This window comes from Hordeum vulgare, chromosome 6H (genome assembly GCF_904849725.1).
Source record: "Hordeum vulgare subsp. vulgare chromosome 6H, MorexV3_pseudomolecules_assembly, whole genome shotgun sequence".
NCBI classification, from domain to species: domain Eukaryota; kingdom Viridiplantae; phylum Streptophyta; class Magnoliopsida; order Poales; family Poaceae; genus Hordeum; species Hordeum vulgare.
This window is the reverse complement of record NC_058523.1, coordinates 407,871,806-407,896,056: the sequence shown is the minus strand read 5'-3', so window position 1 is coordinate 407,896,056 and position 24,251 is coordinate 407,871,806.

Genomic DNA, 24,251 nt, shown 5'->3' with positions numbered 1-24,251 from the left:
TGTTCATCAAGGTTGTCACCCATTGCACCTGCCAACGTGTGTATATTTCATGTCCTACTATTGTTCATCAAGGCTGATTTTTTTTTGGCAGTGTTGATCCATCAAGCTATGGACAAGGAATCTGCGGTCGTTGGAAGCATTGGTGATTTATTAAGTTAGATGTACTCCCTTTGTACCGTAATATATGTCGCTGAAGTAGCTGAACTTTAGCTACTCCAGCAACATATATTACGATACAGAGGAAGTATGTTATATGGGTTAAAACTTGTCATACTTATTCTGTGGTGTACAACTGTTTCCTAATGCACGCTGAGCCTTCTAGCTGTGCATATATGCCTGTTCGCGTTTAAAACTGTATGTTATCCTATTGTGTTATAGTATCCGTGGGTTGCCCCTTCTAATTTTCTGATGGTTTATATGAGTTTAAGCAAATTACTTCCCTTATAAGTACTCCCTTCGTTCCAAAATAAATGACTCAAAAGTGACTCAATTTTATACTAAAGTTAGTGTAAAGTTGAGTCATATTTGGGTCACTTATTTTGGGACGGAGGGAGTATTTCTTTACGGAGGTAGTACTATCACACACATATTGCAGCCTTTCTTTTGATTATGTGAAATTGGTCTTAGTGCACAAAAATTCTGGCTATCTCAATGTTCAGGAATAAGAGATGAGTATGTACTCCCTTGTAAAGAAATATAAGTTCACTTTACCGATCTAAACGGTCTTATATTTCTTTACAGAGGGATAGTGATTTATGCAATTCGTTGATATTACATATGTAGTTCTTTTTTAATACGTCATCCCTGTTCTTCTACATGGACGAAACGTGTTTTGTTCTTTCACATGGACGAAACGTGTTTAGAGCATCTCTAGTGGATGGTGTATATGGAGGTGGATGGTAAATATACACGATGCAGTCACCATGGGTAACGATATTTCCATCAGCCCTATATTTATATATAGGTTTTGGAGAAACATATAAACAGAAGTCTACAATTGTCGACATACATTTCTCAACTAGATTGCAAAATCCTTTCAAATGATTCAAATCCAAAGACCATGGCCACGACATAGTGTGAACAACACTCGGACTGCACTCAAGCAAAGGTTATAATCTAGGTAGAAATAATCTTGCTCAATAATGGGAAGGTATTCATAAGCAATACCTACACCAGTTTTCTTCTGGAAACAGAATTGGGAACGATGAGGTGGTGAAACATACGACAAGTATTGTAGCACAAGGGTTCACGCAGATATCCAACTATTCTCCACATGTGGAATCTCTTTCCGATAACTTATATCATTTGGCAAAACAAAATCATCTATCTCTGAAGTTGATAGATGTAATGATCACATATCCATGTGGATCACTAGATTCAGACATATATGATTGATTCCCGATGGAATCTCACTTCTGAATCAAAATGCAAAATGCAGCATACATTGTCTAAAAATCAGTAAGTCACCATACGAATTATTGTTGTTGGTACATATGGTACAACCGACATAGTTAGTTCCTTATGCACAAGGATTACTCCTACAATGATGATTATCCATGTTTGTGTGTCTACAATTACGACACATGTAATCATCTAAATGACAGAGTTTAAAATGAATAATTTGGGTAAACCAAAATACCGGTCGTTAATACAACTTGAGCACCTTCATTCATACATTATGGTATACTATGTTGACTATATCCAAAATATATTGAAGAAATTCACTGCGGACAAATCTTATCCATCAATAACTCTCATGGTAGTTCATTATCTAGACGTAGAGAAAGATCTATTTAGACCAAGAGATGATGGAAATGAGATATTGGGACTCAGCGTTCCATAATGCTATTGGATCCACCAAACGAGTTGGTTGGGACTCAAGAATATCTATCAATATCTCCAAAGGCATCAAACATCTTGTCCTAGTTTTTCAGTTTCAGAGTAATCTAGACACCAATATCATTGGATACATCAATCAGATCCCTACTATGTCAGATCATAGACAAGGTTGGTATTCCTGCTAGGTGTGGTAGCCATCTCATGAGAGTCTTCAAAACAGACCTCGTGTTTACATCCACCAACCATTGTCTCAAAGATAATGTTCCTTGTGTTGGCCGAATGCAAACATGTTATGTAGCAAGCAATATCACTATATTGCTCATCTTGCAAGTCAAATCATAAAACAAACGTGTACGTTTATTCACAAAGTCTCTACCAACTTTGTTCCTGGAATTGGTATTCGATGGCTTTGAGATATGCAAGAATCAAGGGGAGAATCTTCATAAATTGTTCCTGTTCAATGCATCATATTATACTATTTTTCCCTTCATGAGTTGACTATACGGGTTCTCATAAAGGTTTTTAATGAGGTAATATCAACACAAGACCATATGCCATTTTTCTATTTTTCCCACTAGGGTTTTTTAGAAATTATATATGACATATTTATTGTCCTCTAAACTCTACGAGTCTTCTCGTATTGAGTTAAAAGAGACAATAACCATTGTATCTTGCATCATTTTCTCCTTATTTTCCCACTGGTTTTGTAGGATTTTTAACAACATATCAAACACTATATTCCTTAGATTTTCCCCACATGTTTTTTAGGAGACTTACTGAAGTTGATGATCATGAGCGTTCTCAATGACAAACCAACTCGAAGGAGCTTTTATCAAGATGTTGATACTACATGGGCAAGTGTAGATTAGGGGGGTGTTAAGACTTAATTGACACGTTTTAATTAAGGATTAAATCTCCACTTACCAAACCATCATACAAAGAGATGCAACTCTTGTAACTGTCGTGTCCCTTCAGATGCGCCCCTTAGGGGACTATAAATATGTAACTTGTCATCATCAAAAGACAAATTTCTGTTCTCAAACAATTTGTTCTTCCGAAGTGATTTGTGAATGCTTCAATAGAGCCATTGGCAAATTTACTAGGGGGGCTTTAAAAGGCCTAAGCCCCCACCCCCTCCAGCATTGCCAACATAATTTCTATTACTAGTGTCAAAGTTTAATCTAGCCATTTGTTAGCCCAGCCTAATACATATTCACACTTCACAAGCAGCTTAGCCCCCCTCCATTTTTTTCTAGATGAGAAAACCTAGAAATCTGAAAAATATGTGAGTGTTTCTCCTCTAAGTATGAGTGCAAGTTATACTCTTCGAGCTTTCTGTCAGATTTTCTATGAGATTGTTATCACCAACTTCTCTTAGCCTACAGTAAATTGCCAACAACGAAGCAGAACAAATATACTCCAAATCTTCAGTCATCACTCATGAATTCATCAACAGTAAGTGCAAGGTTGTAGAGCCATTGAACCATCATTTGACATCAATGCAAAGGTCCCTGGTTCAACTTTGCAAAATCTATGTGTGGATCTGGATGGGACACAACTTTGGTGCCTTAAAGGCACATGCCTTTGGGTCTAGGACATATGGGCCAGTCACCTGTTGGGCCCACATGTCATGCACACAAAGGCACGCGCCTTAAGGCATCCAAGGCTGGCCCACATGTCATACACCCAAAGGAAGGTGCCTTTAAAGCATCGAAGCGCAGTCCATATGGATAGTATGTAAATTTAAGGAGCTTGCTTGGGATGACATGTGATGAAAGGCTCATTACTGAAAATCAAGTGCTCGATGTTGTTGTCGTACCTTACAAGGTAGACGGGAACATCGACGAGCGTGAGCGGCAAAGAAGACAACTATACGTGCATGGTGCGCCCGATAGCTCTACCACACTCATTGCCGCCCATCGATACGCATCTTAGCGAGGGCTCCGTCTAAATCAACGGGAGAGGGGTGAGGCGCCGCCGGACCCCTTGGTGCTGGACGAGGTGTTCTATGCCCGTGATCCCTCAAGGAATAGTCACCCGAGCGTCTCCCTGTAACATCCCAAATTTTCAATTTGGAATGTTTTACAATTGTAGCTCAGCATCTATGCATTTTATTTGAAATGAAGGTGACATTTGAATTTCTTTCGGTATTTGAATTGAATTATTTTTGGCATAAGATTTTCACTCACAAATTTTCTTGACAAATACCTTGCCAAGCAAGTAAGAGAGGAGGTAACATGACACCCCAAAAAGTTAGAAGAAAAATAGTGCCAAAAATTTTAAAAGACAAAATTTGGGTTTTATTGGATTTTAAAAAATAATAATTTTTTATAAACTTTTTGTTTTGTGCAAAAGAAAATGTCCACTTTGTGGGAAAAAAATTCTAATCATTTTGATATATAATACTAATATTTTTGGAGTAGGGTTTATTTCCTTTCCTTAGGATTTCTTTAATGTTTTTAAATAAAAGGAAAACTTCGTTTTTTTAGGAAACCGACTTGGGCCCGTAGGAAATCTGGCCCGATCCCCTTTCTTCTTCCTCTAGACGATCACCTTCCTTTTGTGCGTGGACCTCCTTCCATCGCCGGAGCAACTCGATCCCGAGACGATCTCCCTGCCCATTCCATCTCTCGAACCCCCGACGCCCTATATATACTCCTCTCCTCCCCCGCACTCTGTTCCGCCCCAAACCCCCTAGGAACCCTCGCCGGAACACCGCCCCTGCCACCTCACCGGAGCTCGCGAAGCCCCTGCCACTCCTGCCCGTCGCCCCTAGGCCCGCCGACTCCTCCGCCGCCGTCTGGACACTTCCGCCACCTCAACCAGCCATCGAAGCCACCTCCCCGAGCACCTCCACCTTCGGCCGCCGCCACGACTCGCCGTAGATCCCCAGCCCGCAGTGAGCTCCACTGTCCCCCCCACACCGTTAGATCTAATATCAATGTCCCAGATTAGAATCACATACCCCTTCGGTTCATCTATAAAAACCAGACGGTTTTTCTGTTAGTTAGATATTTAGCCGAAGAGATTTGTTCTAGTTTGTGGACGTTCGCTTGTTTGCACCCTCAACGCACATCTTTAAGCCAGTAGGAATCTGCCACATAGCACCCCGTTCACTAGTTAGAATATTTCAATTCTATTTCTGCTTTTAGAAAACAGAATAGTTTTTGTTTTTGTTTTCGCTCAAACTTTTAGATTATAACTCCAAATTAGATGATTCTTTTTGCATTAGGTCACATTTTTTATGTAGTTTCTGTATATATAAATTTTGACCATGTTTAAATAATTTAAATTTGAATCCCAATAGATTTGATTCATACCTTGTTTTGTGAATATCGGGAGTTTAAAAATAGCTTTTGAGTTGATTCTTTTTGCTACTGATCACTAGTGATATTATTTACCAGTAGGTTTAATTTAAGATGTTTTAGGATATTTTATCTTGGGTTTTAAACAAAACATAATCTGTTTAGTTCTTGTAGGTTATTTTTGTTCTCTTTTGGACCTAGATACTTTTTGATTGTTGTTTTTATTTTATTTACTTGTTGTTGTGATGCTTATTGTGTAAAATTGTTATTTCATTAGATCATCCGGAGTGCGAAGCTTGTTATCTAGTGGCGCTCGAGTTCGAAAGTCGTCAACAAGGCAAGTCACGTTGATCATGTTTTGCCTATGTTTTTATATGCATTTAGTTCAACCTTCTCCACCCATTGCATGCAAAGTAGGTACTTGGAAATTTGGTTATTGATGTAGTATCACGTGGTAGGCACCCATCACCCCTTGTTACTTGGCCCGAGACGTTAATTTAATTTTGCTATGCTTTTAGTATACGGGGTTTTGGTTGAGTGTTTATCACGAGTGTTGTGAGAACTTAATAATGAAGACATGAAGACTTCAAGATTTCCAAGACCTCGTGATGCAAAACACCTCTCGGTGAAGGATGGTTTAGATGGGCACCTTGGAGTAACCAGTGGATGACCTGTGATGCATGGGGAAGTGCCATGACATCTTACGGAAAGCTTCACCCAAGCATGAAGAGATGGATGGATACTTGAAGATCCAAGGCTTACCTGCATAGACACAAGTCATTATGGGATCTGGCTTGGTTGGAGATCGTGGTGACTTTGGACGGGCAATGCTACGAGATGTAGAAGAACGGTAGGATTGGATGGGCACCGACAGTGGCTCAAAGGAACCCTTTGGAAGACCATGTTTTGATCATCCGGTTCTCAAACACCCTGAAGTGCGAGGACTCCAACGGAGGCGATCAAATCTTGTGGGGAACGTGTGCAAAACTCTGCAGAGTACCCAAACCTAATCGATTAGCCGTGTCCACGGTCATGGACAACTTGAGCCAAAAGAACTGAAACTATCTGGAATTCTCAACATAAATAATAAAAATGATGTGGGTTTTATTGATAACTTGGGTATGCGATATGGTTGGTGGAACCATCTCATTAACAACCAACATTGTAGTAAATTTTGCTTTTAGCCCCTCTCTTGTTGTAGGAAAAAAATTGCTTTCCGCTAAAAACTTACATCCCCACCTGCCATATATGCATATAGTATAATGATACTTTTCACCTATCTCTTTTGTGACTTGCTGGCATATTCAATATGCTGACCTACATGGCTGCAACGTGTCATGTTGTAGACTACTTTTCCAACCAGGAGTGAGGACACGATCTACACTCGGTGATATGCCCTGGAGTTAGATGGAATCAACTACTTTTGAAGCTTCTGCTAGTCTTCGTTTAGTTTTATCTCATGAGTTGGCCTTCAGCCATTTTATTGTAATCTTTATTATAATAAAGTACTCGATATGAGATCCGATTAATAAAGCTGTGTGATTGAACTCTCGATATATACATTGATGTACTGTTTGTGTACCAGCACGATCTTGGGATGTTACAGAAACACCAGAGACTTGGTCGTTTTAGGTCGGGTCGCTATAGATACGGTATCAGAGCACACGCTGGCCGTAGGGCGTAACCTCTAGGATCAGAAAAACCTTAGGAAGGAAACAATTTTTCTTATGTCTTTAAACCTTCTATATTTCTCTTTAGCTCTATTCTAACTTCTCTCCAATTTTTCCAATATTTTCTAGATGGCCACCTTCATCCCAGTTATGGTCATGGAGTTCTGCCAGCCCGACACATCAATGCCCTTTGGAAAAGAGCTGGTGCAAATCGCCAAGGATCTAAGGATTGCTCTGCCAACCATCACCAGGAAACCTATCATGTCTTACCCGGTAGATGCACGCTATATGATTGAGGTGCACATCCCGAGAAGGACCTTCGAGCATCGCACAAAACCTATGGACTTCAAGTTCATCGCACCCAGCCGGATTCTCGAAAGAGACATGGCGATTCACTGTGCACTCAGACATATCAAGGAGGTGTACAGAGGTTGTCCCATTTCACCGGACTTATTCACGGTCTCCCGGAGAGGAGCAGATGGAGAAATCATCAAGACCAAGACTGAAGACGCTCTCCTGTCCTATGCCCAGACCTTGGAGACACACATTAGGACTCTGAAGCTTCGTGTAAGCAAGGACACAAAGAAGATCAAGCAACTGACGCTCCGCGAACTTGACCTTGAAGCAGAAGCCCGAGAAGCCCACTACGAGCACGAACAGGAAGTGAAGGACTTCCTGGAGAGGACCGAGAAGATAAAGGCTCGCGTTGCATATCTAGAGGAGGAATTGGACATGGGCGAAAATCTTCACCCAGAAGGAGACGTAGCCCCCTTGATCAGCAACGATGAGGACTACGAAGAGAGATCTACTGACGGAAACAACACCATGTACTTCCGAGGAGGACTCATAGACAAGACCACCAATTTATCTTATCGTTAAACGTTTAGGCCGATGTTTAGGTTATCGCAAACCTGTATCCCCGTGTTTGAACCTTTTGAGATGATTTATGAATAAATGTGGTGTGATAATTCTTTGTTGCATTTCATAGGGGTAGTGTATTTACTCTTTAGACCCTTGTTCTATGCTAATCCCATCCCTCTAAAAACACTAGATGGCTCCGAGACGTGACCCTGCCTACAACCTCCCGCCGGAACTCACTCAGTTGATCCAATAGCAGAATACCCTAATGCAATTGCTCATTCAGAACCAGAACAACAATAACAACCACCATCATCCACCCCAGGACGACAACCTCACCCGTTTTCTAAGGTTGAACCCTACGACTTTCTCCAACAGCGTTGAGCCCATTGTGTCAGATGATTGGCTCCGCAAGATGGAGAGAGAACTAATCACTGCTAGATGTACTGAAGCTGAGAAGGTGCGCTTTGCCGCGCATCAACTTGAAGGACCCACAGCTGCATGGTGGGAGAACTACACTACCTACCCCATCGCTGGTGTGACTTGGGAGCAATTCAAGCAGGCCTTCCGCACCGCTCGTGTCTCAGCTGGAGCCATGAGTCTGAAGAAGTGTGAGTTTCGCAACTTACGCCAGGGAAATCGCTCTGTGGCTTAGTATGTTGATGAATTTAGCATGTTGGCCTGATATGCACCTGGAGATGTGGCCGATGATGCGGCCAAGCAGGAGAAGTTCATGGAAGGACTCAACGATGAGTTGAGCATTCAGCTGACCGTGGCCAACTTCAACAACTACCAGGAGCTGGTAGACAAGGCCCTCATCTTGGAGGGGAAATAACAGCAAATTGAGAACCGCAAAAGTAAGTATGGAAATGTGAAGTTCAACTCTGGAGCTCAGCAGAAGCCACGTTACACCCCCTATTCAGGGAATACCGGAATAGGATCCGGTAAGTTTGGAGGACACGTCCACTATAACCACCCTGTGCATAACCATGGAGGCCACAACCATGGAGGAAATGGGAACAACCGTAACAACAACAACTTCAAGAATGGCCATGGAGGTAATGGCACTCGGCACCATCCCGCTCCAACTCAAAAGGATCTGAATCATATCACCTGCTTCAAGTGCCAGAAGAGGGGACACTATGCCATTGAATGTCCCCAAAACAAGCTGGGAAATGGAAACAACAACGGCAACTCATCTACAAAGAAGCCCAACCCTTTTCCCCGAGCTCAGGTGAACCACATTAATGTTGAAGAGGTCTATGATCACTCGATACAGTGGTTGGTAAGTTTTTGCTAAATTCACGTCCAGTACTGGTACTTTTTGATTCTGGTGCAACCCATTCATTCATATCAAGGGTAGTTGTGGAAAAGTATAGCTTACCAACTAGAACCCTCAGTCGGCCCATGAAGGTCAGTTCCCCACGGGGCATGATGACATCCGGGATAGGATGCCATGCACTGAGTCTCAACATTGGGAACCATAAATTTCCCACCGACCTCATCGTATTAGAGTCACAGGGATTGGATGTAATCCTAGGCATGGATCGGTTGGCCAAGTATGAGGGAAACATTGATTGTGCCCTTAAGTCTATTTTGCTCACCACCCCAGAGCGAAAGAGGATTAAGGTCGTATCCCAACACCCACCACAGAGTAAACGGGTGAATTCTCTCACGGGAGTTGTTCAGGAGGAAGTGTCGATTGTACAAGACTTTCCAGATGTATTCCCGGAGGAATTGCTAGGCATGCCACTGATACGTCCATTTTGCATTATGCTTTCATGTTGATATTTTGTCGCTTTTTGGGCTGTTATTTCACTTCACGATACAATACTTATGCCTTTTCTCTCTTATTTTGCAAGGTTTACATGAAGAGGGAGAATGCCGACAGCTGGAATTCTGGCCTGAAAAAGGAGCAAGTTTGAGATGCCTATTTTGCGCAACTCCAAAAGCCGTGAAAATCAACGTGGTTTTTTTTGGGATTTATAAAAAATACTGGGCCGAAGAAGTACCGGAGGGGCACCAGCAGGGGGCAACAAGCCTGCTAGGTGCGGCCACCCCCCTAGCCGCGCCTAGGGGGCTTGTGGGCTCCCAGCTGGCCCTCTGGCTTCCCCCTTTTGCTACAAGAAGGGTTTCAGTCTGGAAAAAATCAAGAGGAGGCTTTTCGGAGGATTCGCCGCCGCCACGAGGCGGAACTTGAGCAGAACCAATCTAGAGCTCCGGCAGGACGATCCTGCCGGGGAAACTTCCCTCCCGGAGGGGAAATCGTCGCCATCGTCATCACCAACACTCCTCTCATCGGAGGGGACTCATCACCATCAACATCTTCATCAGCACCATCTCATCTCCAAACCCTAGTTCATCTCTTGTAACCAATCTCCGTCTCGCGACTCCGATTGGTACTTGTAAGGTTGCTAGTAGTGTTAATTACTTTTCGTAGTTGATGCTAGTTGGATTACTTGGTGGAATAGTTTATGTTCAGATCTTTGATGCTACTCATTACCTCTCTGGTCATGAATATGATTATGCTTTGTGAGTAGTTACTTTTGTTCCTGAGGACATGGGATAAGTCTTGCTATAAGTAGTCATGTGAATTTGGTATTCGTTCGATATTTTGATGTGTTGTATGTTGTTTTTCCTCTAGTGGTGTTATGTGAACGTCGACTACATAACACTTCACCATTATTTGGGCCTAGAGGAAGGCATTGGGAAGTAGTAAGTAGATGATGGGTTGCTAGAGTGACAGAAGCTTAAACCCTAGTTTATGTGTTGCTTCGTAAGGGGCTCATTTGGTTCCACTAGTTTAATGCTATGGTTAGACTTTGTCTTAATTCTTCTTTCGTAGTTGCGGATGCTTGCAAGAGGTGTTAATCATAAGTGGGATGCTTGTACAAGTAAGGGAAGTACCCAAGCGCCGGTGCACCCACATATCAAACTATCAAAGTAACGAACGCGAATCACATCGACTCGGCGTATCAATGGGCTATGGAGATGCCCATCAATAGATATCAATGTGAATGAGTAGGGATTGCCATGTGACGGATGCACTAGAGCTATAAGTGTGTGAAAGCTCAAAAATAAAACTAGTGGGTGTGCACCCAACTTGCTTGCTCACGAAGACCTAGGGCAATTTTGAGGAAGCCCATCATTGGAATATACAAGCCAAGTTATATAATGAAAATTCCCACTAGTATATGGAAGTGACAAAACAAGAGACTCTCTATCATGAACAATATGGTGCTATTTTGAAGCACAAGTGTGGAAAAAGATAGTAGCATTGTTCCTTCTCTCTTTTTCTCTCATCATTTTTTTGTTTGGGCTCTTTGGCCTCTTTTTTTTCTCACATGGGACAATGCTCTAATAATGATGATCATCACACTTTTATTTACTTACAACTCAATACTTAGAACAATGATGACTCTATATGAAATGCCTCCGGCCGTGTACCGGAATGTGCAACAATCTAGCTTAGCGTATGACGTTGAATCATCTCGCTAGCTATCTTACGATCATGCAATGGCAATATGAAAGTGACGGCACATGTCATGAGACAGAACGGTGGAAGTTGCATGGCAATATATCTCGGAATGGCTATGAAAATGCCATAATAGGTAGGTATGGTGGCTGTTTTGAGGAAGGTATATGGTGGGTTTGTGCACCGGCGAAAGTTGCACGACACTAGAGAGGCTAGCAATGGTGGAAGGTTGAGAGTGCGTATAATCCATGGACGTACATTAGTCATGAAGAACTCATATACTTATTGCGAAAGTTTTATTAGTAATCGAAACAAAGTGCTAAACGCATACTCCTAGGTGAAGGGTTGGTAGGTGTTAACCATCGCGCGATCCCGACCGCCACACAAAGGATGACAATCAATAAATCAATTATGCTCCGACTTCCTAACATAGCGGTTCACCATACGTGCATGCTACGGGAATCACTAACTTCAACACAAGTATTTCTAGATTCACAACACCCTACTAACATAACTCTAATATTACCATATCCATATGTCAAAACTAATTGTGAGGAATCAAACTTTTGTTACTAATCAATGCACAAGAATATGAAAGTTTTTATTATATCCTCTTTGGATGCCTATCATATTTTGGACTAATTTCATAGCACACGCTAATTACCAAGTTACTTAGAGAGAGCACTCTCAAAAAGATATAAGTGAATATCGAGAGTTTTTATTTCTACAAAATATGACACCGCCGTGCTCTACAAAGATTTAAGTGAAGCACTAGAGAAAAATTATCTAGCTCAAAAGATATAAGTGAAGCACATGCGAGCTAAATTGCCTAACTCAAAAGATATAAGTGAAGCTCATTGAGCATTCTAGCAAATTCACGATGAGTGCATGTCCTTCTCAAAGAGGTGTGCATCAAGGATGATTGTGACAAAACAAAAAGTAAAGACTCCTATAGTACACGACGCTCCAAGCAAAACACATATCATGTGGTGAATAAAAATATAGCTCCAAGTAACATTACCGATGTATTGAAGACGAAAAGAGGGGATGCCTTCCCGGGGCATCCCCAAGCTTAGGCTTTTTGGTGGCCTTGAATTTGGCTTGGGATGTCTTGGGCATCCCCAAGCTTAAGCTCTTTCCACTCTTTATTCCATTGTCCATGAGAACATCACCCAAAACTTGAAAACTTCACAACACAAAACTTAAACAGAATCTGGTGATATCATTAGCATAAGAAAATAAACCACCTAACTCTTTAGGTACTGTAGTAAACTTGATTTCCATTTAGATTGATGTTATATTACTTTATTCTCACTTTTCCATGACTAGTACCCCCCGATACTAACCATAGTTTCATCAAAAGAAGCAATCAACACAAAAAACAGAATCTGTCAAAAACATACGAGTCTGTAGTAATCTGTATACTTCGTGTACCTCTGGTATCCCAAAAATTCTGAACAATTAGGACAATTAGGGAAATTCACATATAAACCAGCAGCAAAAAGAATCAACTCAAAAACTCTTTCTGGATAGGAATTAAAAAGAATTTCATGAGCACAAAGTTTCTGTCTTTTTCAGCATGATCAAACAACTATCACCAAAACCAATCATAAAGGTTCTACTTGGCACAAACACAAAAAGAAACATAAAAAACACAATCATAACAGAATTATGATGGTGCGGACACAAAAAAACAGAAAGTAAAAAGCAAAAATAAATTCATTGGGTTGCCTCCCAACAAGCGCTATCGTTTAACGCCCCTAGCTAGGCTTAACGATTTCAATGATGCTCACACAAAAGACAACAATTGAAGCACAAGAGAGCATCATAAAGCATGTGAAAATCACATCTAAGTCTAACATACTTCCTATGCATAGGAATTTTATAGGGAAACAAATTATCAAGACAAGCAATAACTACCATATGCAAGGAAGAAGAAAGAGACAATATCAATCTCAACAAAACGAGAGGTAATTTAGTAACATGAAAGTTTCTACCATAATATTTTCCTCTCTCATAACAATTGCATGTGGGATCATAATCAAATTCAACAATATAGCTATCACATAGAATATTCTTTTCATGATCCACATGCATGCAAAGTTGACGCTCTTCAAAAATAGTGGGATTATCATCAACTAAAGTGATGACTTCTCCAAACCCACTTTCAATATTATTGCAAATATCATATTCATCATGAGGCTTAAACAAATTTTCAAGATCATAAGAAAAATCATCGCCCCAATCATGATCATTGCAACAAGTAGTGGGTATGGCAAAACTAGCATCCCCAAGCTTAGGGTTTTGCATATTTTTAGCATGATTGCCATTAATAGAATTCATAGTGAAACCATTGCAATCATGCTTTTCATTCAAGGAGCCCTCGTGAATCACTTCATAAATTTCTTCATCACAATTTTTAGATTCACACATCTCAAGCAAAACTTCATGAAGATAATCTAGTGCACAAAACTCACTAGCAATTGGTTCAACATAATTGGATCTCTTAAAGAGATTAGCAAGTGGGTGAGGATCCATATCAATAGATTTTCAGCAAGCGAATATGCAAGCATATTGAAGGCACATAGCACACAAGCAAAGGAAAGGCAAACAAAAGAAAAGGGCGAACGAAAAGGGCAAATATTTTTGTAAATTTTGTTTTTTCAGAAGTGGGGGAGATGAAAACGAGAGGCAAAAGGCAAATAATGTAAATGCAAGAGATGAGTTTGCGATAGTTACTTGGATATGCTTCACTTTGAATACTCCCCGGCAACGGCACCAGAAATCCTTCTTGCTACCTCTTGAGCTTGCGTTGGTTTCTCCCTTGAAGAGGAAAGGGTGATGCAACAAAGTAGCGATAAGTATTCCCCTCAGTTTGAGAACCAAGGTATCAATCTAGTAGGAGTATCAAGATGAGGCACCAATGTACCTGCGCAAAAACAAGCAAACTTGCACCCAACGCTATAAAGGGGTTGTCAATCCCTTCACGATTACTTGCAAGGTGATATCTGAAGGTGAAAAGTGCAACAAAGTATTTTTGCTATTTTTGTAGATCTGAATATATGATGTGAAGTAGACCCAGGGGCCATAGTGTTCACTAGAGGCTTCTCTCATGATAGCAAGTATTAAGGTGGGTGAACGAATTACTATCGAGCAATTGATAGAATCACGCAAAGTCATGATGATATCTAAGGCAATGATCATACATATAGGCATCACATCCGAGACAAGTAGACCGATACTTTCTGCATCTACTACTATTACTCCACACATCGACCGCTATCCAGCATGCATCTAGTGTAGTAAGTTCATAGCAAATGGAGTAACGCCTTAAGCAAGATGACATGATGTAGAAGGATAAATTCATGCAATATGATATAAACCCCATATTCTTACCCTTGATGGCAACAACACGACGCGTGCCTCGCTACCCTTTCTGTCACTGGGTGAGGACACCACACGGTATGAACCCAAAACCAAGCACTTCTCCCATTGCAAGAATTATAGATCAAGTTGGCCAAACAAAACCCATAACTCGAAGAGAATTACAAGGATACAAAATCATGCATATAAGAGATCAGAGGAGACTCAAATAATATTCATAGATAATCTGACCATAAATCCACAATTCATCGGATCTCGACAAACACACCGTAAAAGAAAGTTACATCGGATAGATCGCCATGAAGATCATGGAGAACTTTGTATTGAAGATCCAAGAGAGAGAAGAAGCCATCTAGCTACTAGCTATGGACCCGATGGTCTGTGGTGAACTACTCACGCATCATCGGAGAGGCAATGGTGTTGATGAAGAAGCCCTCCATGTCTGAATCCCCCTCCGGCAGGGCACTAGAACGGTCCCCAGATGGGATCTTGCGGAGACAGAAGCTTGCGGCGGCGAAAAAGTATTTCCGTGGCTCTCTTCTTTGGTTTTGGGATTTTAGAGAATTTATAGGCGAAAGAGGTAGGGCAAAGGAGCCACGTGGGGCCCACAAGCCTGCCAGGCACGGCCACCCCTAGGCCGCTGATGTCAACTATTCTTCCCCTTGCAACGACACCAGAAGAATGATGCTAGCACTGTCCGGCAATCGAAACTAGAAGAATGTTGTTGACGGCCCACAAGCACATGGGATCGTAGCAGTTTTCGAGGGTAGAGTATTAAACCCAAATTTGTTGGTACGCCTATAGGAGGTGAGAGGATACTCTCAAGTATTAGAAGCTGAATATGTCATATTCAACCACACCTGAAAGATTAGTATCTGCAAGCAAAGTATCAGTAGCAAAGTAGTATGATAACAACGGTGTCAGAAATGATCTGTTGACGGCAGACTATTCCTAACGATTGTATCAATGGCGCCAAGTTGCCTCGTTGATGGAAATTGTCAGTTCCCGTCAACGACAAGCGAACCAAAATTGTAGCAGGGAGCAGCAGTGTAACGAGCAATAGCAGCGGCAAGGAAAAGCAGTAGTGACAGCAGTAGCAAGTAGCAATAGTAGCAAGCGACAGTAGTAGCAACAGTAGCAGCAGAGCAAGACAAGTAACAACAGTAGCAACAGTAGTAACAGCAGTAGAGCAAGACAAGTAACAGCAGTAGTACAAACTCGTAGGCAATGGGTCGGTGGTTTGTTTGGATGATATTCATCATGCAACAGTTATAACATGGAGAGATATGTGGCTAGTTCCCGTTCGTCAATGTGATGTAGGCATGCATTCCGTGTGTCGTCATACGTGCTTAGGGAATAGAACTTGCATGACATCTATTGTCCATCCCTCCCGTGGCAGCGGGGTCCAAAAGGAAACTATGGGATATTAAGGTTCTCCTTTTAATAAAGAACCGGACCAACACATTAGCACTTGGTGAACACATGAACTCCTGAAACTATGGTCATCACTAGGAGTGGTTCCGGTTATTGTCACTCCGGGGTTGCTGGATCATAACACATAGTTGGTAACTACAACTTGCAAGATTGGATCTAAAACACACATATATTGGTGACAACATAATAATTTCAGATCTGAAATCATGGCACTCGGGCCCTAGTGACAAGCATTAAGCATGGCAAAGTAGTAGCAACATCAATCTCAGAACATAGTGGATACTAGGGATCAATCCCCATCAAAACTAACTCGATTACATGATAGATCTCATCCTACTCATCACCGCCCAGCGATCTTACGAATAGATTACTCACGAACGACGAAGAGCTTCATGGAATTGGAGAGGGAAGAAGGGTGATGATGACGATGGCGACGATTTCCCCTCTCCGGAGCCCAAGACGGACTCCAGATCTGCCCTCCAGATGAAGAACAGGTGGTGGCGGCGCCTCCGTATCGCAAACGTGATGAAAACTTCTCTTTTTATTTTTTCTGGGACGAAAGTGAACTTATAGACCTGAGGTTGGGGGCGGCAGAGCCGTGTGGGCCCCACAAGCCTGCCCACCGCCACCAGGGGGGTGGTGGCGGAGCGAGGGCTTGTGGCCCACTGTCCCACCCCCTCAGGTGGAACTTGGCGCAGATATTTTTCTTATTTTCCAAAACTGCTCCCCGTAGATTTTCAGGACGTTTGGAGAACTTTGATTTCTGAAAAAAATAACACCAAGGCAATTCTGCTGAAAACAGCGTCTGTCCAGGTTAGTTCCATTCAAATCATACAAATTAGAGTCCAAAACAAGGGCAAAAGAGTTTGGAAAAGTAGATACGATGGAGACGTATCAACTCCCCCAAGCTTAAAACCTTGCTTGTCCTCAAGCAACTCAGTTGACAAACTGAGAGAGAAAGAAAAACTTTGACAAACTCTGTTTGAGCTTGTTGTTGCAACTATGTCTAACTCATAACCATAATTTTAGCAAGATCACAAGTTAACCACATAAGCAAGTGACACAAAGGTCTCACGGTAAACTAATATCAATGGCATAATCAGCTAACGAGCAAATAACAATGAGTTTCAAATACCAACACTTCAATCAAAACAAGCATGAAGCAATATGATAGGTGGTATCTCGCTAGCTCTTTCTGAGACCGCAAAACATAAATGCAGAGCACTTTCAAAGATCAAGGGCTGACTAAACATTGTAATTCATAGCAACGAAGATCCAGTCATAGTCATACTCAATATCAATCAAAAGCAAAGCATAAAAATGACAGAGGTGCTCTCTAATTGGTGCTTATATAAGAAGAGGATGACTCAACAGGAAAATAAATAGACAGGCCCTTCGCACAGGGAAGCATTGATTTGCAGAGGTGCCAGAGCTCAAGCTTTGAAAACAGAGATAATAATTTTGGGTGGCATGCTTTCATTGTCAACGCAATGACCAACAGTTCTCAATATCTTCCATGCTACTCATGCTATAGGCGGTTCCCAAACAGAGAAGTAAAGTTTTAACTCCCCCACCACCAATCAATCACACTCCACGGCTAGCCGAATCCTCGGGTACCGTCCATACTAACATCAATCCGAGGGGAGTCTTGTTTTACAGTTATGTTTTAGATTTAAGCGTGGAACTGGGCATTCCAATTACCGGCCCCTTTCTCGTGAATGACAGTGAATAAATAAATGTCGAAGATAACACTCCTAGTATGGAAGATATCAATAGCCCCCTGTCACCACATGAGCGGTTCGGGCATGCAAAACAGATTATTTCTTGAAGGTTTAGAGAGTGGCACATGCAAATTTACTTGGAACAACAGGTAGATACCGCAACTAGGTAGGTATGGTGGACTCTCATGGAAAAACTTTTGGGTTTATGGAAGTGGATGCACAAGCAGTATTCCGCTTAGTACAAGTGAAGGCTAGCAGAAGACTGGGAAGCGACCAACTAGAGAGCGACAACAGTCATCAAGATGCAATGCGTTTGACTAACATTGAATGCAAGCATGAACAGGATATAAATCACCATGAACACGAACATCATAGAGGCTATGTTGATTTTGTTTCAACTACATGCATGAACATGCGCCAAGTCAAGCCACTTGAAACATTCAAAGGAGAATACCATCCTATCATACTACATCATAGTTATTTCAAAATCTATGTTGGCATTCAAGACAAACCATTATAAGCTCTCAGCTAAATAAGCATGGCATCAGAAACTATGATCTCTAAGTTGTCATTGCAAACATGGTTCTCTCATAACAAAGCTATATCTGGGTCGACAAGCTAGTCATACTTACAAAAACAAAATAGATAGAGTTCATACCAGCTTTTCAGTCTCAGTCACTTCATCATATATCATCATTGTTGCCTTTCATTTGCACGATCGAATGATGTGAACAATAATAAGCGCATTGGACTAAGATGAATCTGCAGGCAAACGAAAAGGAGAAGACAACGTAATATGGCTCTTTGAAAGCTAAACAGGTAAGCATGCAAGAACCACTAAACATTGTAACCAATATCTTCTACCTTGACACAAAGAAAAAGAAAACTATTTACACGGGAAAGCTCCCAACAAGCAAAATAAGAAAGAAAAATCTTTTTGGGTTTTCTCAAAAGGACACAAAACAAGAAAACGAAAATAAACTAGCATGGATAATACAGTGGCAACGTGTAAAAACCGGCTAACAAAGTGAAAGCATAAGCATGAATGTAACGTCGGTGAGAACACGTACTCCCCCAAGCTTAGGTATTTGGCCTAGCTTGGTCTACTCCCATGGATGGTCCTGACGAAACCCAAAATCATAATGGGTGTTATATGGGAGTGCTGCAGCCACTGCCTGAATAGCTGCCTCACAAAGTCGAGCAGCAGTCGCCTCCCTCTCATGCTCCTGTGCCTCTCCTATGGTTATGTAGTATCTTCGTTTTACCTGAAAGTCAAAGAAAGCAGGAGCAGGAAGGGTAGTATGGAAAACACGCTGCCGGTTAAATATCAAGCGGTATAGGAGGGATCCATGATCTCTCTCAAGGAACTAGTAGCATGTTAGAGCGACACGATCAAGGTAGGCTGTACCGAGAGGACGGTCTTCTCGATGGATGGATACTCCAAGAAAATTTGCTAAGCGTGTAGCATAAACTCCACCAAAGAAATCCCCCTCACTGGCATTTTTATTCAGCCTCCTTGCTATTATAGATCCCATATTGAAGCTCCAGTCACCTGTTACTGCGCTCTTAAGGATACTAAGGTCGGAACGCGCATAGGTGACAATGTGCACCCTTGCCGTTAATGCACCTACCTATGAAGAGGGCAAGGTAGTGCAAGGCAGGGAAATGGATGCTTCCTATGGTGGCTTGCGTGATATCCCTGGTTTCTCCAACAATTATACTGGAGACAAAGTCTCTGACCGAAGACTTAGAAGGATCATTAATACTACCCCCATCGGGTATCTTGCAAATCCATTTGAAATACTCCAAATCCATGGGATAGGATTTATCGTACAGATTAAACAGTATGGATGAGTCACGGCCAACTAAAAATTTAAATCTACGCATGAAAGAGGCAGTGAGCATAGCATACTGTTCACATTTATCTGAGAGGAATTCTTCTAACCCGGCATTGCGGACAAGTGTATCAAACTCATCCTTGTAACCTGCTTCGATCATGAACTCATCGGAAGGCCGTTCACATGGTTGTACCGGTGCATCCCTTAGTTCAAAAGGTTCGGGCTCCCGAAAAGAAAGACGAGGACCCTTCTTACTTGAGGAACCACCATGAAACTTCCTCCTGAACATAATTTCCTTTTGCTGAAATTTTTGAAGTTCAAGAGAAAAGTGAATGAAGACCCACCACACCTTGTAGCAACTACTCCTACTAGTGCCTAGAGACCGTATCACGCGCTAAAACTACTTGGGACCAGCTAAAATCAACATTTCTAGCTCAAGAACAGGGTCACCAAGGTAGCAAGAATACGCGAAGGATAAAGCACTAGAGCAAAAACTAATTGGACCAATGGAGGAGTCACTTACCAAGGAGTAATTTCCCCAAAACGGTTCGGAGAATGGTGCTTTGAGCAAGGAGATCGAAAATCACACCCAAATGAGCAAGAACACGGGTTTGAGCTGCGAAACAATTTTTTCTGGAGGTGGAAGAAGAGGCTGGGAGCTGGAATGAGTGGAGGGGGTGACTGTGGGCCCCACAAGCTTGCACTCCGCCACTAGGGGGGTGGGTGGCGGTGGCAGGGCTTGTGACCCACTGGTCTGGCCCCCAGGCCAGCTCTCAGGCCCAACAATTTTCAAAAATTCCAGAAAAAATCATACTAAATTTTCAGGACCATCGGAGAACTTTTATTTTCGAGGTATTTTTTGTTGAAAATATGCCCAAGAGGCAATAATAAAATGTTTATTATCATATTTCCGTGTTCATGATAATCGTCTATTGTTCATGCTATAACTGTATTAACAGGAAACAGTAATACATGTGTGAATAAATAGATCACAATGTGTCCCTAGCAAGCCTCTAGTTGGCTAGCTCGTTAGTCAATAGATGATCATGGTTTCCTGGTCATGGGCATTAGATGTCATTGATAACGGGATCACATCATTGGGAGAATGATGTGATGGACAAGACCCAATCCTAAGCATAGCACTAGATCGTATTGTTCGTCTAATGTCAAGTGTCTTTTCCTTCGACCGTGAGATTGTGCAACTCCCGGATACCGTAGGAGTTCTTTGGGTGTATCAAACGTCACAACGTAATTGGGTGACTATAAAGGTGCACTACGGGTACCTCTGAAAGTGTCTGTTGGGTTGGTACGAATCAAGATCGGGATTTGTCACTCCGCGTGACGGAGAGGTATCTCTGGGCCCACTCGGTAGAACATCATCATGAGCTCAATGTGACTAAGAAGTTAGTCACACGATGACGTGCTACGGAACGAGTAAAGAGACTTACCGGTAACGAGATTGAACAAGGTATAGGTATACCGACGATCAAATCTCGGGCAAGTTCTATACTGACAGACAAAGGGAATTGTATACGGCATTGATTGAATCCTTAACATCGTGGTTTATCCGATGAGATCATCGTGGAGCAAGTGGGAGCCACCATGGGTATCCAGACCCCGCTGATGGTTATTGGCCGGAGAGGTGTCTCGGTCATGTCTGCATGTCTCCCGAACCCGTAGGGTCTACACACTTAAGGTTCGATGACGCTAGGGTTATAGGGAATTGTTATACAAGGTTACCGAAAGTTGTTCGGAGTCCCGGACATCACGAGGAGCTCCATAATGGTCGGAGGTAAATATTGATATATTGGACGGATGGTTTTGGACACCGGACGTGTTTCGGGCATCGCCGATAACGTACCGGGACCACCGGAAGTGGCCCCGGGTGTCCACCGGAAGGGGGCCACCACACCGGGAGGCTAGATGGGCCAAGTGCGGGAGGGAACCAGCCCCTAGGTGGGCTGGTGCGCCCCCCACACCCAGCCATGGAGCAAGAAGAGGGGAGAGGGGGGGGGGGGGGGAACCCTAGCGCAGGTGGGCCTAAGGCTCACCAGAAGGGTGCGTCACCCCTCCTTCCCTCCTGGCCGCCGCACCTCCCCCCATCTAGGGCTGCCGCCCCTCCCAGAAGAGGGAAACCCTCAAGGGGGCGAAGCCCCTCCCCCCCTATATATAGTTGGCACTTTGGGCTATTGGAGAGACCAATCTTCCTCTCCCTCGGTGCATCCCTGCTCTTCCTTCTCCTCCTCTCTCCCGGTGTTTGGCGAAGCCCTGCCTGGAGACCTCGTCTCTCCATTGACACGATGCCGTCGTGCTGCCGGAGATCTTCCCCAACCTCTCCCTCCTCCTTGCTGGATCAAGGTGCGGGAGACGACACCGAGCTGCACATGTGTTGAATGCGGAGGTGCCGTTGTTCGGCACTAGATCAGAATCACACCGCGATCTGAATCGCCACGAGTACAACTCCATCAACCGCGTTCTAGCAACACTTCCGCTTAGCAATCTTCAAAGGTATGAAGATGCACTCACCCCTCTCTCGTTGCTGGTCTCTCCATAGGAAGATCTGAATATGCGTAGGATTTTTTTTGAACTTATGCTACGTTACCCAACAGTGGTATCAGAGCCAGGTTTTCTATGCGTAGATTCTATGCACGAGTAGAACACAAAAGGTTGTGGGCGATGATTTGTCAATTGCTTGCTGCTACTAGTATTATTCTTTTCCGGCGGTATTGTGGGATGAAGCGGCCCGGACCGACCTTACACGTATGCTTACGTGAGCCTGGTTCCACCGACAGACATGCACACCGTGCATAAAGGTGGCTAGCGGGTGTCTGTCTCTCCCACTCTAGTCGGATTGGATTTGATGAAAATGGTCCTTATGAAGGGTAAATAGCTTTGGTATATCATCATTGTGGCTGTCACGTAGGTAAGAAAGCGTTCTTGCTAGAAACCCAAATCAGCCACGTAAAACTTGCAACAACAATTAGAGGACATCTAACTTGTTTTTGCAGGGTTTGACATGTGATGTGATATGGCCAAAGTTGTGATGTTGCATGTATGATGTATGAGATGATCATGTTATTGTAATAGGTTTCACGACTTGCATGTCGATGAGTATGACAACCGGCAGGAGCCATAGGAGTTGTCTTAATTTATTGTATGAGATGCAACGCCATGTGCTTACTACTTTTACTTCATTGCTAACGGTTAGCTGTAGTAGTAGTGATAGTAGTAGTTGGCGTGACGACTTCATAGATACACGATGATGGAGATCATGGTGTCACGCCGGTGACAATGGTGATCATGCGATGCCTGAAGATGGAGATCGAAAGAGCAAAGATGATAATGGCCATATCATGTCACTATATGATTACATTGTGATGTTTATCATGTTTTCCATCTTATTGCTTAGAACGCCGGTAGCATAATAAGATGATCCCTCTTAAAATTTCGAGAACGTATTCCCCTAAGTGTGCACCGTTGCGAAGGATCGTTGTCTCGAAGCACCATGTGATGATCGGGTGTGATAGATTCTAACGTTCGCATACAACGGGTGTAAGCTAGATTTACACACGCGAAACACCTAGGTTGACTCGACGAGCTTAGCATGTACAGACATGACCTCGAATACAAGAGACTAAAAGGTCGAACATGAGTTGTATGGTTGAATACGATCAGCATGAAGTTGCTCACCATGGTGACTAGTTCGTCTCACGTGATGATCTGGCACAGGTTAGTCAACATGGATCATGTATCACTTAGATGACTAGAGGGATGTCGATTTAAGTGGGAGTTCATACTTAATTTGATTAAATGAACTTAATTGTCATGAACTTAGTCTAAAAGTTGTCTTTATAAATATTGTAGATGGCCAACGTCAACCTCAATTTCAACGCATTCCTAGAGAAAAACAAGCTCAAAGATGATGGTAGCAACTATGCGGACTGGGTTCACAACTTGAAGCTCTTCCTTGAAGCAACTAAAAAGGCTTATGTCCTTGATGCGCCGCTAGGTGACCCTCCCGCTCCTGCAACAGCCCAGGATATTCTGAACGTCTGGCAAACGCGGAGTGATGACTACTCTCTGGTTAGGTGTGGCATGTTATACAATTTAGAAACGGGGCTCCAAAGGCGTTTTGAGCAACGCGGTGCATATGAGATGTTCCAAGAGGTGAAGCTAGTTTTTCAAGCTCATGCCCGTGTCGAGAGATATGAAGTCTCCGACAAGTTCTTTAGCTGTAAGATGGAGGAGAACAGTTCTGTCAGTGAGCACCTACTCAAAATGTCTGGGTTACACGGTCGTCTGACTTCACTTGGAGTCGAACTTTCGGATGATGCTATAATTGACAGAATCCTCCAGTCTCTCCCACCAAGCTACAAAGGTTTTGTGCTGAACTATAACATGCAAGGGATGGAGAAGACCATTCCCGAGTTGTACTCGATGCTCAAGTCTGCAGAAGTAGAAATCAAGAAAGAACATCAAGTGTTGATGGTCAACAAGACGACTAGTTTCAAGAAGGGCAAGGGTAAGAAGAACTTCAAGAAAGACGGCAAAGCCGTTGCCGCGCCCGGTAAGCCAGATGCTGGGAAGAAGAAAAAGAATGGACCCAAGCCTGAGACTGAGTGCTTCTATTGCAAGGGAAAGGGTCACTGGAAGCGGAACTGCCCCAAATACTTAGCGGACAAGAAGGCCGACAACGTTAAAGGTATATGTGATATACATGTTATTGA